General features: G+C 48.8%; 1 protein-coding gene across 7 annotated transcripts in view; it reads left to right on the plus strand.

Annotated features, from left to right (window-relative positions):
• The first annotated feature begins 4757 nt into the window (after positions 1-4757).
• Positions 4758-12621, plus strand: part of SLC5A11 (solute carrier family 5 member 11) — a 69029-nt gene continuing 61165 nt past the window's right edge. For 2 of the 7 annotated variants that reach the window (XM_034950886.3, XM_057300117.2), the window contains exons 1-2: positions 4778-5624; positions 5772-5978. The gene's annotated coding sequence lies outside the window, so the exon portion shown is untranslated. Of the gene's footprint in view, positions 5625-5771; positions 5979-12621 lie in introns of all 7 variants that reach the window. The other 5 variants (XM_063598586.1, XM_034950884.3, XM_055100453.2 and 2 more) reach the window with 5 other exon arrangements.

The following is a 12621-nucleotide window of genomic DNA, read 5'->3' on the forward strand; positions in this document are numbered from 1 at the left end:
CAGCTGGAATCTCATATTTGTTTCTATATTCAGTCTGTTACTACATCTCATGCCACTTAGTCTCTGGAAAACTACACTGGACTTTCATGAATAGAGAAAAAAAAAACTTAGTATTAAGAAGTGGGCTGGGCGCAGTGGCTCATGCCTGTTATCCCAGCACTTTGGGAGGCCGAGGCGGGCAAATCACCTGAGGTCAGGAGTTTGAGACCAGCCTGGCCAACATGGTGAAACCCTGTCTCTACTAAAAATACAAAAATTAGCAGGGCATGATGGCAGGCGGCTGCACTGCCAGCTACTTGGGAGGCCAAGGCAGGAGAATCGCTTGAACCCAGGAGGCGGAGGTTGCAGTGAGCCAAGATTGTGCCACTGCACTCCAGCCTGGAAAAAATAAAAAACAAGAAAAGAAGAAGGAGAAGGAGAAGGAAAAGGAGAAGAGAAAAGAGGAGGAGGAGGAGAGGAAGAGGAGGAGGAGGGGAGGAGGGGGAGGGGGAGGAGCAGCCTCGACCTCCTGGGTTCAAGTGATCCTGCCTCCTCAGCCTCCTGAGTAGCTGGGACTACAGGTGCACACCACCACACCCAGCTTTTTTTTTTTTTTTTCTAATTTTTGTAGAGACAGGGTTTCACCGTGGTGCCTAGGCCAGTTTCAAACTCGTGGGCCCAAGTGATCTGCCCACCTCGGCCTCCCAAAATGCTGGGATTACAGGTGTCAGACACCATGCCCAGCCCCATCTCTGGGTTCTCAACCCACACACTCTCCTGAAGCTACTGTGGATGAAAAGCAAGCCAGGTTTGTGAGAACCGTGACTCTTGGGAGATAGAAACAAACAAAACCAGAGAGAGAGAGAGAGAGAGAGAGAGAAACAGTGTAGTTTTCCCTCTTTGAAACCACACTAAAGAGCAAGAATAAGCCTTGAAATCCTCAGAGTCAACTAAATGCCAGGTAGGCAGCTCCTGGTTAACTTAGGGGATTTTGGGAGAGCTAGGGAGGAAACTGATTGCTCAGAGAGACTGAGACTTGCCCAAGGGCTCACTGTTGCTAAGTCAACAAATGTATCTTGTCTTAACAGGGACTCTTTCTCCCAGGCTTGCATGTTGCCTAGAAAAGCTTATTTCAGTTTTGAGGATTTGCTCTTTTCAATTCTTGCAACAAATAGCAACATTTGAGTTGTTAGGGATGTGGGTAGGTGAAGGTGTGTTATTAAAAGTCTGCAGAAAATCTAGGAAGAAATCACATCTTGAGCCCTCTAGGAGAACATGCGACCCAGGAATACAGGTTCCAAACAGAGCCCCGTGCGTCATTTGACACACCCCGCATTTTAGCTATTTTGTTGCTTTTGAATTTACCAAACCTTACAAGTCATCAGAGTTCCTATTAAAAACAAAAACAAAAACAAAAAAAACCCAGACTTAGATTTCTCTTGCAAAAGGAATGCTGGCAACATAAGACCCACGTTCTTACGTGGTGACAATGGGCTGGAACTAAAATCTGGGAGACAGACTCGCAATAACTGTATTTGCTCAGTGTATTTGCTCTGTATGAATTCACTGTTTGTATATTTGCTCTTTTTTTTGAGATGGAGTCTCACTCTGTCACCCAGGCTAGAGTGCAATGGTGTGATCTCGGCTCACTGCAACCTCCATCTCCTGCGTTCAAGCGATTCTTCTGCCTCAGCCTCCTGAGTAGCTGGGACTACAGGTGCACGCCACCACGCCTGACTAATTTTTGTATTTTTAGTAGAGACAGGGTTTCACCATGTTGGCCAGGATTGTCTCGATCTCTTGACCTCATGATCCGCCCACCTCGGCCTCCCAAAGTGCTAGGATTACAGGGGTAAGCCGCTGTGCCCGGCCATCTGCTCTCATTTTTAAAGATATAATTTACATACAATAAAATGCATGAGTCAGCCAGGCGCGGTGGCTCATGCCTGTAATCCCAGCACTTTTGGAGGGTGAGGCAGGAGAATCACTTGAACCCAGGAGACAGAAGTTTAAGTGAGCTGAGATGGCGCCATTGCACTCCATCCTGGGTGATAGAGTGAGACTTGGTCAAAAAAAAAAAAAAAAAAAAAGCGTAAGTGTTCATCCTTCAATTCACGGGGTTTTACCAATTGTATATACCATATAATTACCACCCAATTCAAGATAATAGAAATTTCCATCACCTCTGAGAGCACACTCCCACCCTCTTCCAGTTGTTCACTGGGTCCTGTTCTTTGACTTCTGTCACCACAAATCCATCTTTCCTGTTCTTGAGCCTCATATAAATTGAATCATAAGGTCTGTACTCTTTTCATGTCAGCTTTTTTTTTTTTTTTTTTTTTTTGAGATGGAGTCTTGCTCTGTCTCACCCAGGCTGGAGTCCAGTGGCATGATCCTGGCTTACTGCAGCCTCCACCTCCTGGGTTCAAGCAATTCTCCTGTCTCAGCCTCACGAGTAACTGGGACCACAGGCGCACACCACCACAGCAGGATAATTTAATTTTATATTTTTAGAAGAGACAGGGTTTTACAACATAGGCCAGGCTGGTCTCGAACTCCTGACCTCAGGCGATCCACCCACCTCGGCCTCCCAAAGTGCTGGGATCACAGGTGTGACCACCGCACCCAGCCCAGGTCAGCTCCTTTTGCTCAGCATAATGTTTCGTACAGTCTTCGATTCATCCGTGGTGTTGCATGGGTTGGGTAGTTCATTCCTTTCGATGAAAGTTTTCCACGGTGTTGGATGCACCGCAGTTTGTTTCTTCACTCACCTGTCAATGGAACTGGCGTTGTTTCCACTTAGAAACGGTTTTGAATAAGGCCACCATGAATACTTGTGTGCACAACTTTTTGGGAACATATGTCTCCATTTCTCTTGATAAATACCTAAGAGTAAAATTGCTGGGTCATGGGGGAGGTGTATGGTAACTTTATTTATTTATTTATTTATTTTTATTTTTTAGATGGAGTTTCGCCTTGTCACCCAGGCTGGAGCGCAATGGCACGGTCTTGGCTCACTGCAACCTCCATCTGCCTCCCAGGTTCAAATGATTCTCCTGCCTCAGCCTCCTGAGTAGCTGGGATTACAGCGGCCCACCACAACACCCAGCTAATTTTTGTATTTTTAGTAGAGACGAGTGCAGGCTGGTCTTGAACTCCTGACCTTGTGATCCGCCCACCTTGGCCTCCCAAAGTGCTGGGATTACAGGCATGAGCCACCGCGCTCGGCAAAGTGTATGGTAACTTTATAAGAAATGTCCAAATAGTTCTCTAAAGTGGTTATACAGTTCTTTTTTTCTTTTTTTTTTTTTGAGTTGAGATCTCATTCTGTTGCCTCGAGTGTAGTGGCACTATCATGGCTCACTGCAGCCTTGAACTCCTGGGCTCAAATGATTCTCCCACCTCAGTCTCCTGAGTAGCTGGGACTACAGGTGCACACTACTATGTCCATCTAATTCTTCCTATTTTGTGTAGAGATGAGGGTCTCACTAAGTTACCCAGACTGGCCTCTAACTCCTGGCCTCAAGAGATCCTCCTGCCTCAGCTTCCCAAAGCTCTGAGATGATAGCATGAGCCCCTGCACTCCACCTCTCCTATTCTTTATAGCACTGAGGGTAAAAATGAAAAACCTGACAGAGAAACAATCGGAGGTGACAAGCCAAGGGTCAAGCAGGCCGCATCTGGCCCTCAAGGATGCATAATCTTGAAACTTTGCAGAACTTCTCTAGAACAATCAGAAGTTCTGACCCCATTGGGCCTGTCTTCCCCCATGTGGAGCTGGGTCATGGCTGTCCTCTTCAGCTGGGACACATGCTCTCGGGTCAGCCACAGCTCCACCTGCCCGGCTTCACTCACTACCACGCCTCTTCTGTAGACACCCTGCACATGGCTAAGGCTCCCCAGACATTCCCAAGAAGTCAGGACTGGACCCCAGGTTGGCGAAGCAGTGCACCCTCGGTGGCACCCCACTGCCTTTCCTGGTGCTGTGGCCTCTGCTGCAGATCACAGATTCGTGGCCTTCTGTCTGTCCCTCTTCTCCAATCCCAGCTGTTCCTTCTGTAAATCTGTCCCCCAGGGCAGGTCCCTCCCCCAAAGGCCCCATTTATACTGGTGTTGGTCAGTCACCCAGTGTTTGCTCACCCAGGCCACCCTTTATCCAGCCAAGCCACCCTCCACTGCTCCTGTAGGACTCTAGAGCCAAGTGGCCTGGGCTGAAATCTTGCTGTGTCACTCACAACCCGGGTGATCCTGGGCCAATGACTCATCTTCTCTACCTCTGTTACCTCGTCAGTAAGATAGAGATAACAGGACCTAACTTCGAGGGTTGTTGGAAAGACCAAGTGAGTAAAGGCATGTTGTGCCCTTAGAGCCTGGCACGTGTTCATCACTGCTATTATTTCTGGCTACTCGGTGCCAGGACAGGGGCCTCAGCTGAGGGCCCCCAGAGCCTGGCAGGCCCAGTGAAGGAGTGAGATGGGGAGGCCACGACTCCTCCCCAGTCAGCAGCTGTCCTGTGGCCATGGGGGCCTGGTGAGGCCAGATCTTCAGGTTGTTCTAGAAAAGTGAGTATTCTAGAATTATGTTTCAAGCCTCTTGGTTTGCAAATACTAGTAACTATTTTTAAAATGTTTTGGTATTTGGCCTGGCACAGTGTTTGACCCCTGTAATCCCAGCACTTTGGGAGGCCAAGGTGGGAGGATCACTTAAACCCAGGAGTTGGAGACCAGCCTGGGCAACATAGCAAGATTCTCTCTCTACCAAAAAAATGAAAAAATTAACTGGGTGTGGTGGTGCACGCCTGTAGTCCCAGCTACTCGGGAGGCTGTGGTGGGAGGATCACTTGAGCCCAGGAGGATGAGCCTGCAGCAAGCTGTGATGGCACCACTGCACTCCAGCCTGGGTGACAGAGTGAGATCCTGTCTCAGAAATAAAAAGTAAATAAAGTTTTGGATGCTTTGAGCATCTGGCAGAAATCTTCGCTATGCCCCGCTGATGTCCTGGGCCCGATGTGGGCGCCTGGCCATGGCTCGGTCACTCCTGACAGTTTTTCAGGGCCTCAGACACCTCTTCTTCTTCTTCTTTTTTTTTTTTTTTTTTTTTTTTTTTTTTTTTTTTTTTGAGACTGATTTTCACTCTTGTTGCCCAGGCTGGAGTGCAATGGTGTAATCTCGGCTCACCACAACCTCCACCTCCCGGGTTCAAGTGATTCTCCTGCCTCAGCCTCCCGAGTAGCTGGGACCACAGGCATGCACCACCATACCCGGCTAACTTTGTATTTTTAGTAGAGATGGGGTTTCTCCATGTTGGTCAGGCTGGTCTCGAACTCTCGACTTCAGGCAGACACCTGTTCTTTGCCGTGCCTCTGTCTGAAGAGTGTATGGAAAGGGGTTGCACAAGCAATGGTTGCTGTTCCTGTTGCTGCCACTGCAGTGAGGGCTGTGGCTGGACGTCCCTCCTGGCACTTTGCCTCTGTCCCCTCCATCCGCCGCCAGCATTTTTCCTCCCCTCCCCTTCCTTCAGCTCGTCCCAAGCCTGCCTGTCCCCAGCGTGGAGGCGGGACAGTGGAAGACTGGGTGAGTGAAGCAGGATGGTGCCTTGGGCTCCAGCGTCTCCCCAACCCCTCCATGCCATGGGTCCCCGCGCAGGTGAGGACCCTGGTGGAGGACGGTGTGGGCAGAGCGTGGGACATGTCACCTTCCCCACCTGCTCAGAGTTCAAGGGTCCTGGGCTGGGCCCCGTTCTCTCTTCTGACCTGGGGAGATCATTCACGCTTCCTTTAATCCCCGCTGCAGCTGAGGCTGGAGTTTGGAGTTTGACCCGCTTGGAGGCTCTCTCAGCAGCGGGCATATAGGAGGAAGGGTCACTGCTGTCTCCGGAAGCTCTTGGCTGCAAAGAGAGAGGATCCCGGGTGTCTCCCTCCTTACAACCATCGCCACCTCCTAGTGCCTTAGAAGCCACTGACAGCCCCCAGGGCAGGTGAGCCCTGCATCTGGAATAAGGTAAGACACCCCCCGCCCCTAAACAGGTAGCCACTCTCCAAACTGGGAAGTTGGTCTGGGGACAGGTGCTGGCAGAAGGACTCCAGCTGTCACCTGTGGGGCAGGAGAAGCTCAACCCTCTCTGCAGAGAAAGCTTGTCATACACCAGGACAATGGAGTGTGTTTGAGGGGTGGGCATGGTGGTATGAAGCCAGCAGCCGGCAGCCAGCAGCACCGTACGTGGGTCCCAGCTCTTCCACTTAACCAAGGTCAGGGACATTGAGCCAAACATTTTGCCTCACCGAGTCTCAGGTTCCTTATCTGTCAAATGGGAATATGAACCTCAGGCTGACCCACCCCACAGGTGTGTTACCCAGAGATAACGAAGGTAAATGTATCCACATAAGCATTAAAAAGCTAGAGGAATGTATTTACTACAACTGCAGCTGCTGTTAACTACAAGGCAAATACAAGTCTCCACTGGTACGTGTCAGACACGTGCAGAGAACTTTACGTCTGGATCTCATCTAACTGACACAGAAACCCTGTGAGGTAGGTACAGCACCCCCTAATTCATGGACAGAGTCTAAGGGTCATTAAATAACTTGCTCAAGGTAATACAGATAGTGAGTGGCCAAGCCGAGACTCAATTCCTGTGGCCATGAGCTCAGCCACAATATCAGTGATTTTCTTTTTCTTTCCTTTCTTTCTTTTTCTCTTTCTTTCTTTCTTTTTCTTTCTTTTCTTTGTTCTTTCTTTCTTTCCTTCTTTCTTTTATTTCTTTCCTTATTCCTTTCTTTCCCTTTCTCCTTCCTTCTTTCCTTCTTTGCCTCCTCTCTCTCTCTCTGTGTGTTTTCTGTTCTCTCTCTCTCTCGTTTCTTTTCTGTCTTTTCTTTCACAGGGTCTCTCTGTGTTGCCCAGGCTGAAATGTAGTACTATCATAGCTCACCAGCATGCCCTGCTAACTTTTTTATTTTTATTTTTTGTACAAATGGGGTCTCCCTGTGTTGCCTTGGCTGGTCTCAATCTCCTGAACTCAAGCGATTCTCCCGCCTCAGCCTTGCAAAGTGCTGGGATTACAGGCATGAGCCACTGCACCCTACCAATCAGTGGTTTTCAAATGGTGTTCTGCTGAATTATTCTGGGCAATAGTTGACAGAAGTGTCCTAGCCCATTGGGCATCCTGCAGATAGGACTTGGAAAAATGCTGTCCCTTTTTTGGGCGGTCACAGCGTGCAAAGGATCTATAGCAAAGGCTCTAAAAATCCCACATTTATTTGTTGTACCAACATTTATTGCATGCCTGTTTTGGGGACACAATGAGAGTGACAGAGACATGGACCTTTCTTTATGGGGCTTGCTGTGCAGTGCAGACAAGGGGTAATCACACACATCAAGTGTTACACTTGATTAGACTGTGATGAGAAGTTGTGTTTGCCATGAAAGCAAAAAGCTTGGGGACCCAATTTATATTGAGGCCAAGAGGGGGCTCCTTTGGGGATATACAGCAGGCTGACATCTAAAGGATGAGTAGGAGCTTGTCCAGCAAAGAGTGCAGGGAAGAGCATCCCAGGCAGAGGGAACAGAATGGCAAAGGCCCTGAGGCCAGAAATCGTGTTCCAGGAATAAAATGAATGCTAGTATGTGGTGGGGTTGGAAGCACAACAAAGCACCTCAGCAGCATGGAGATGTTTTGAGCAGGAAAATGATCTGATCTGACTCATACTTAAAGATTTCTCTGGCTTCCGTGTGAGGGGCGGATTAAAAGGAAGCAAGGCTGGGTGAGGTGGCTCATGCCTGCAACCTCAGTGCTTTGGGAGGCCAAGTTGGGAGGATTGCTTGAGGCCTGGAGTTTGAGACCCGTCTGGGCAACATAGCAAGACCCCGTCTCTACAAAAAAATTACAAAATAAGAAGTTAGCTGGAGGCCGGGCATGGTGGCTCACACCTGTAATCCCAGCACTGTGCAGGGATCATTTGAGCCCATGGGGTTGAGGCTGCAGGAGCTGTGTTTGTGTCACTGCACTTTAGCCCAGGCAACAGAGTGAGACCGTGTCTCAAAAAACAAAAAATTAGCTAGGCATGTTGGCATGTACCTGTGGTCCCACCTACTTGGGAGATGGAGGTGGGAGGATCCCTTGAGCACAGATGTTCGAGAGTTTGAGGCCACAGTGAGCTATGATGGCACCATTGCACTGCGGCTTGGTCAAGGGAACAAGACCCTGTCTCTAAAAATTAAGTAAATTAAAACAAAAATAAAATAATAAAATAAAAAGGAAGGAAGAATGGATATCGGGGAGGTAAGACTGGAGGGTCTTTCTCTAACCTAGACAGAAGTGATGGTGGCTCAGACAAGGGTGATAGCACTAAAAATGAGGGAAAATGTGTGGATTTATTATGTTTTGGAAGTAAGAGAGAATGGAATTGGGAGTGAATAGATTCTGGGAGGTGAGAAAGAGATGCTATAAATTCTTCGATGAGACATTTACATACCAGGCACTCTTGGTGCTTAGATGTAGTGTCTGGCACATAGAGGTGCTCACAGACCACTTGATAAGTGAACAAATGAGTTAATGCCTTATGGATGACTCAGGTTTCTGGCAGGAGCTGCAGAGTGGTTGCAGCTGTCGTTTAGTGAGGTGGGGAAGACTGGAAGAAGCACGTGCTTGGGCTGGAAAGCTTGGTCTGTAACTCGCACGTGTGAACTTTCAGACATCTATTAAGTAACAATGAGAAGCCGGGCACGGTGGCTCACGCCTGTAATCCCAGCACTTTGGGAGGCCGAGGCGGGTGGATCACCTGAGGTCAGGTGTTCAAGACAAGCTGGGCAACATGGTGAAACCCCATCTCTACTAAAAACACAAAAATTAGCCAGGCGTGGTGACACATGCCTGTAATCCCAGCTACTCGGGAGGCTGAGGCGGGAGAATCGCTTGAACCCGGGAGGCAGAGGTTGCAGTGAGCAGAGATTGCACCACTGCACTCCAGCCTGGGTAACAGAGCGAGACTCTGCCTTGGGGGAAAAAAAAAAAAAAATATATATATATATATATATATATATCCATGAGAGATGCCACGTTGGCATTTGGATGGACAGGTCTGGGCTCAGAAGGTGCTCTGTGATGTCTATTCTCTCTGGAATAATGAGACAAGATCATCCCTGAAAGGCAGGTGAAGGACAACGCTCTGCCGGGTCCCCTGCACTCACTGGGCATATGCCCTGTTACCCTGCTGTGGACCATTCAGGGAACGCTGCCCTGCCCTGCCATGCCTAGAATTTATTTCCAGATACCTGAAGCCGTGGCTCTTGCTAATGGACTAGGGGTGATCCTGGCCTCTGCTTCAGCCTCAAATCCTGAGATGTCTTTTTAAAATTTTTTATTTTATTATCATTATTATTATCTATTATTTGAGACAGGGTCTGGAGTGCAGTGGTGCAATCACAGCTCACTACATCCTCAACCTCTTGGGCTTAAACGATCCTTCTGCCTCAGCCTCCCAAATAGCCAGGCCCACAGACACACAGCACCATGCCCAGCTAATTTTAAAAAATTTGTTGTAGAGGAGAAAAAAAAAGGGTCTCACTACATTGCCCAAGCTGGGCTCAAACTCCCGGCCTCAAGCGATCTTCCTGCCTTGACCCCCCAGAATGCTGGGATTATAGGCATGAGCCATTGAGCCCAGCCAGGATCTGTCTTTTTGGCCTTTTTGTAGAGATCTCTCTGTTTCTATGAACCCCATGGCATCAGCGGGTGGAGGAGGCCAGGGGTGGTCATTTAGCTCCTTATTCCTGCAGTTCTAGTCCCAGACAGCCCTTCTCTGCCTTCCAGGACTGACTCTTTCCCTCTTGTAGGGCTGCCTTCACTAGGCTCCCTAGACCCAGGCCAGGCCAGGGCACAGCTTGCTGCAGTGCAGCAGGCAGTCAGCGCCACTGCAGCCCAGGAGTGGTAGGAAAGGGTGCGAGTGGCTTCCAGCCTGGGTGATGAGACCCGTGCCAGTCCTTATCACATCTGGAATTTTCCCCACCAAGGTCCACGTGTCTCGGGGTAGTTAGGAGCTCTAGAGTTAAACCTGGGTTGGAGCCCTGGTTCAGTCATTTACTAGCAGTGTGGCCTTAGACCCGGCCTCAGCTTTGTTTTCCTCACCTGTACAATGGAGTTAATCAGAGTCCTTGTAGGGAGGCTGTGACTTCAAAACATGATTCATGCACATATGTGGCCAAGGTTTGCCTAACCACAAAGTTTATTCATTTTTTTTTTTCTTTAAGACAGAGTCTTGCTCTGTCACCCAGGCTAGAGTGCAGTGGTGCAATTTCAGCTCACTGCAACCTCCACCTCCCAGGTTCAAGCGATTCTTCTGCCTCAGCCTCCCAAGTAGCTGGGATTACAGGAGCCCACCACCATGCCCTGCTAATTTTTGTATTTTTAGTGGAGACAGGGTTTCATCACGTTGGCCAGGCTGGTCTCGAACTCTGGACCTCAAGCAATCCACCTGCCTCAGCCTCCCAAAGTGCTGGGATTACAGGCATGAGCCACTGCACCCGGCCTAGTTTATGCTCTTTTTATTTTTATTTTTGTTGTTTTTAGAGATAGGGTCTCACTCTGTCACCAGGCTGGAATGCAGTGGTGCAATCATAGCTCAATGCAGTCTCAAACTCCTGGGCTTGGGCCCAGGGCAGTGGCTCACGCCTGTAATCCCAGCACTTTGGGAGGCCAAGGCAGGCGGATCACCTGAGGTCAGGAGTTCAAGACCAGCCTGGCCAACATGGTGAAACCCCATGTCTACTAAAAATACAAAAAAAGAAAAAAAAAAATAGCCGGACGTGGTTGCAAACGCCTGTAATCCCAGCTACCTGGGAGGCTGAGGCAGGCGAATCGCTTGGGGGCAGGAGAATCGCTTGAAGCCAGGAGGCAGAGGTTGCAGTGAGCCAAGATTGCACCACTGCACTACAGTCTGGGGGACAGAGTGAGACTTCATCTCAAAAAAAACAAAACAAAACAAAACTCCTGGGCTCAAGCAATCCTCCTGCCTCAGCCTCCCAAGTCATGCTCTCTTTAAAAAAAATGGTTTTATAAAATGGACGGGGAACAGAACAAGTACTCTGTATTTAATCACATTACACATACAATGAACATGCCTACTGCTTTTTACAAACCTGTGACGTATGTCTAATTATTAACCTCATTTCGTAGATGGGAAATTGAGCCTTAGAGAGGTAACTTGCCCACGATGAAGGAGCTCACAGGAGGCAGAGCTGGGATCTGAGTCAGGGCGGTGCAGTTCTAAAGTATTTACACTTTACGCTTTATCACGACATATCTATTTCCTGGAGAGTCTGTTGCTCATAATTAAAATTTGTAATTAGTCATTGTCATTTTCATTCAGAGCAGGGAACTTCCCTTGCTTCTCTCTCTCTCTCTCTCTCTCCCACTCTCTCTGTTTCTCCCCCGATTCCTGCCACCCCCTCTAATGTGTTTGATATTCATCTGGAAATACGCCTGCACTCTGGCAAAATAGTACTATTTTGTGTCTTTGAGTGCTTTGGCTTCATGCTATAAATTGTGCTCTGTTTATTTCCCTCCTTTTTCTTTCATTATGAAACGTTTCAGACACACAGAAGTTATAAAGAATCATGCACATCCAGAAGCCAGCCTAAGGCATGAAATGCGGCAAATACAATCACAGCTCACCTTCCCACACCTGTGACCTGGGAACCTCTTTTCTGATCTTTTCCTTGCACTGGGGTGTGGAAATTTTTCACATCTCCTGGGGCGTGGAAAATTTTCACATCTACCATAGCAAATTATGTCAGTGGCCAAAAGGAAGGGATGAGAGAAGTCCCTGCTCCACTGAGCTTCCTTTTGTGCGTTGGCCAATAGGCGACCTCAAGGGTAGGCTGTTCTCCTTGCCAACAAAGCCTTTGTTATAACACAAGCTGCCGTGAATCCTCCCCGCGGGCACAGGGAGGGTTCTTCACAAGAGGTGAAGAAGGAGCCACCCCCACCACCCCAACCAGACCCTCCTGAGGCAGCCTGGGAGCCAAACATCACCATGCAAGGGACAAAGGGTGCCCGGGGTCACTTCACCGAGTGGGCCCAGGTACACACAGGGTGCAGGGGACTGAGATGAAAACCCAGAGGACGGGGCCAAGTCTGCGTTTCTCATTGTTTTGTCCTTCATGCCGAACACAGAGCTTGGCACACAGTTGTTGCTTAATAAATGTTTATTTCACTGAGTCCCCAGGGCCTAGCACAGAGCATGGCACATAGCCGATGCCTAATAAATGTTTGTTCTACTGAGTTCCCAGGGCCTAGCACAGAGCATGGCACACAGCTGGTGCCTAATAAATGTTTGTTCTATTGAGTCCCCAGGGTCTAGCACAGAGCATGGCGCACAGCCGGTGCCTAATAAATGTTTGTTGTACTTAGTCCCCAGGGTCTAGCACAGAGCATGGCACACAACTAATGCCTAATGTTTGTTCTACTGAGTCCCCAGGGTCTAGCACAGAACCTGGTACACAGTTGGTGCCTAATAATGTTTGTTGCACTCAGTCCCCAGGGCCTAGCACAGAGCTTGGCACCCAGGTGGTGCCTAATAAATGTTTGTTTCACTGAGTCCCCAGGGCCTAGTACAGAGCCTGGTACATAGTTGGTGCCTAATAAATG

This window comes from Pan paniscus, chromosome 18 (genome assembly GCF_029289425.2).
Source record: "Pan paniscus chromosome 18, NHGRI_mPanPan1-v2.0_pri, whole genome shotgun sequence".
NCBI classification, from domain to species: domain Eukaryota; kingdom Metazoa; phylum Chordata; class Mammalia; order Primates; family Hominidae; genus Pan; species Pan paniscus.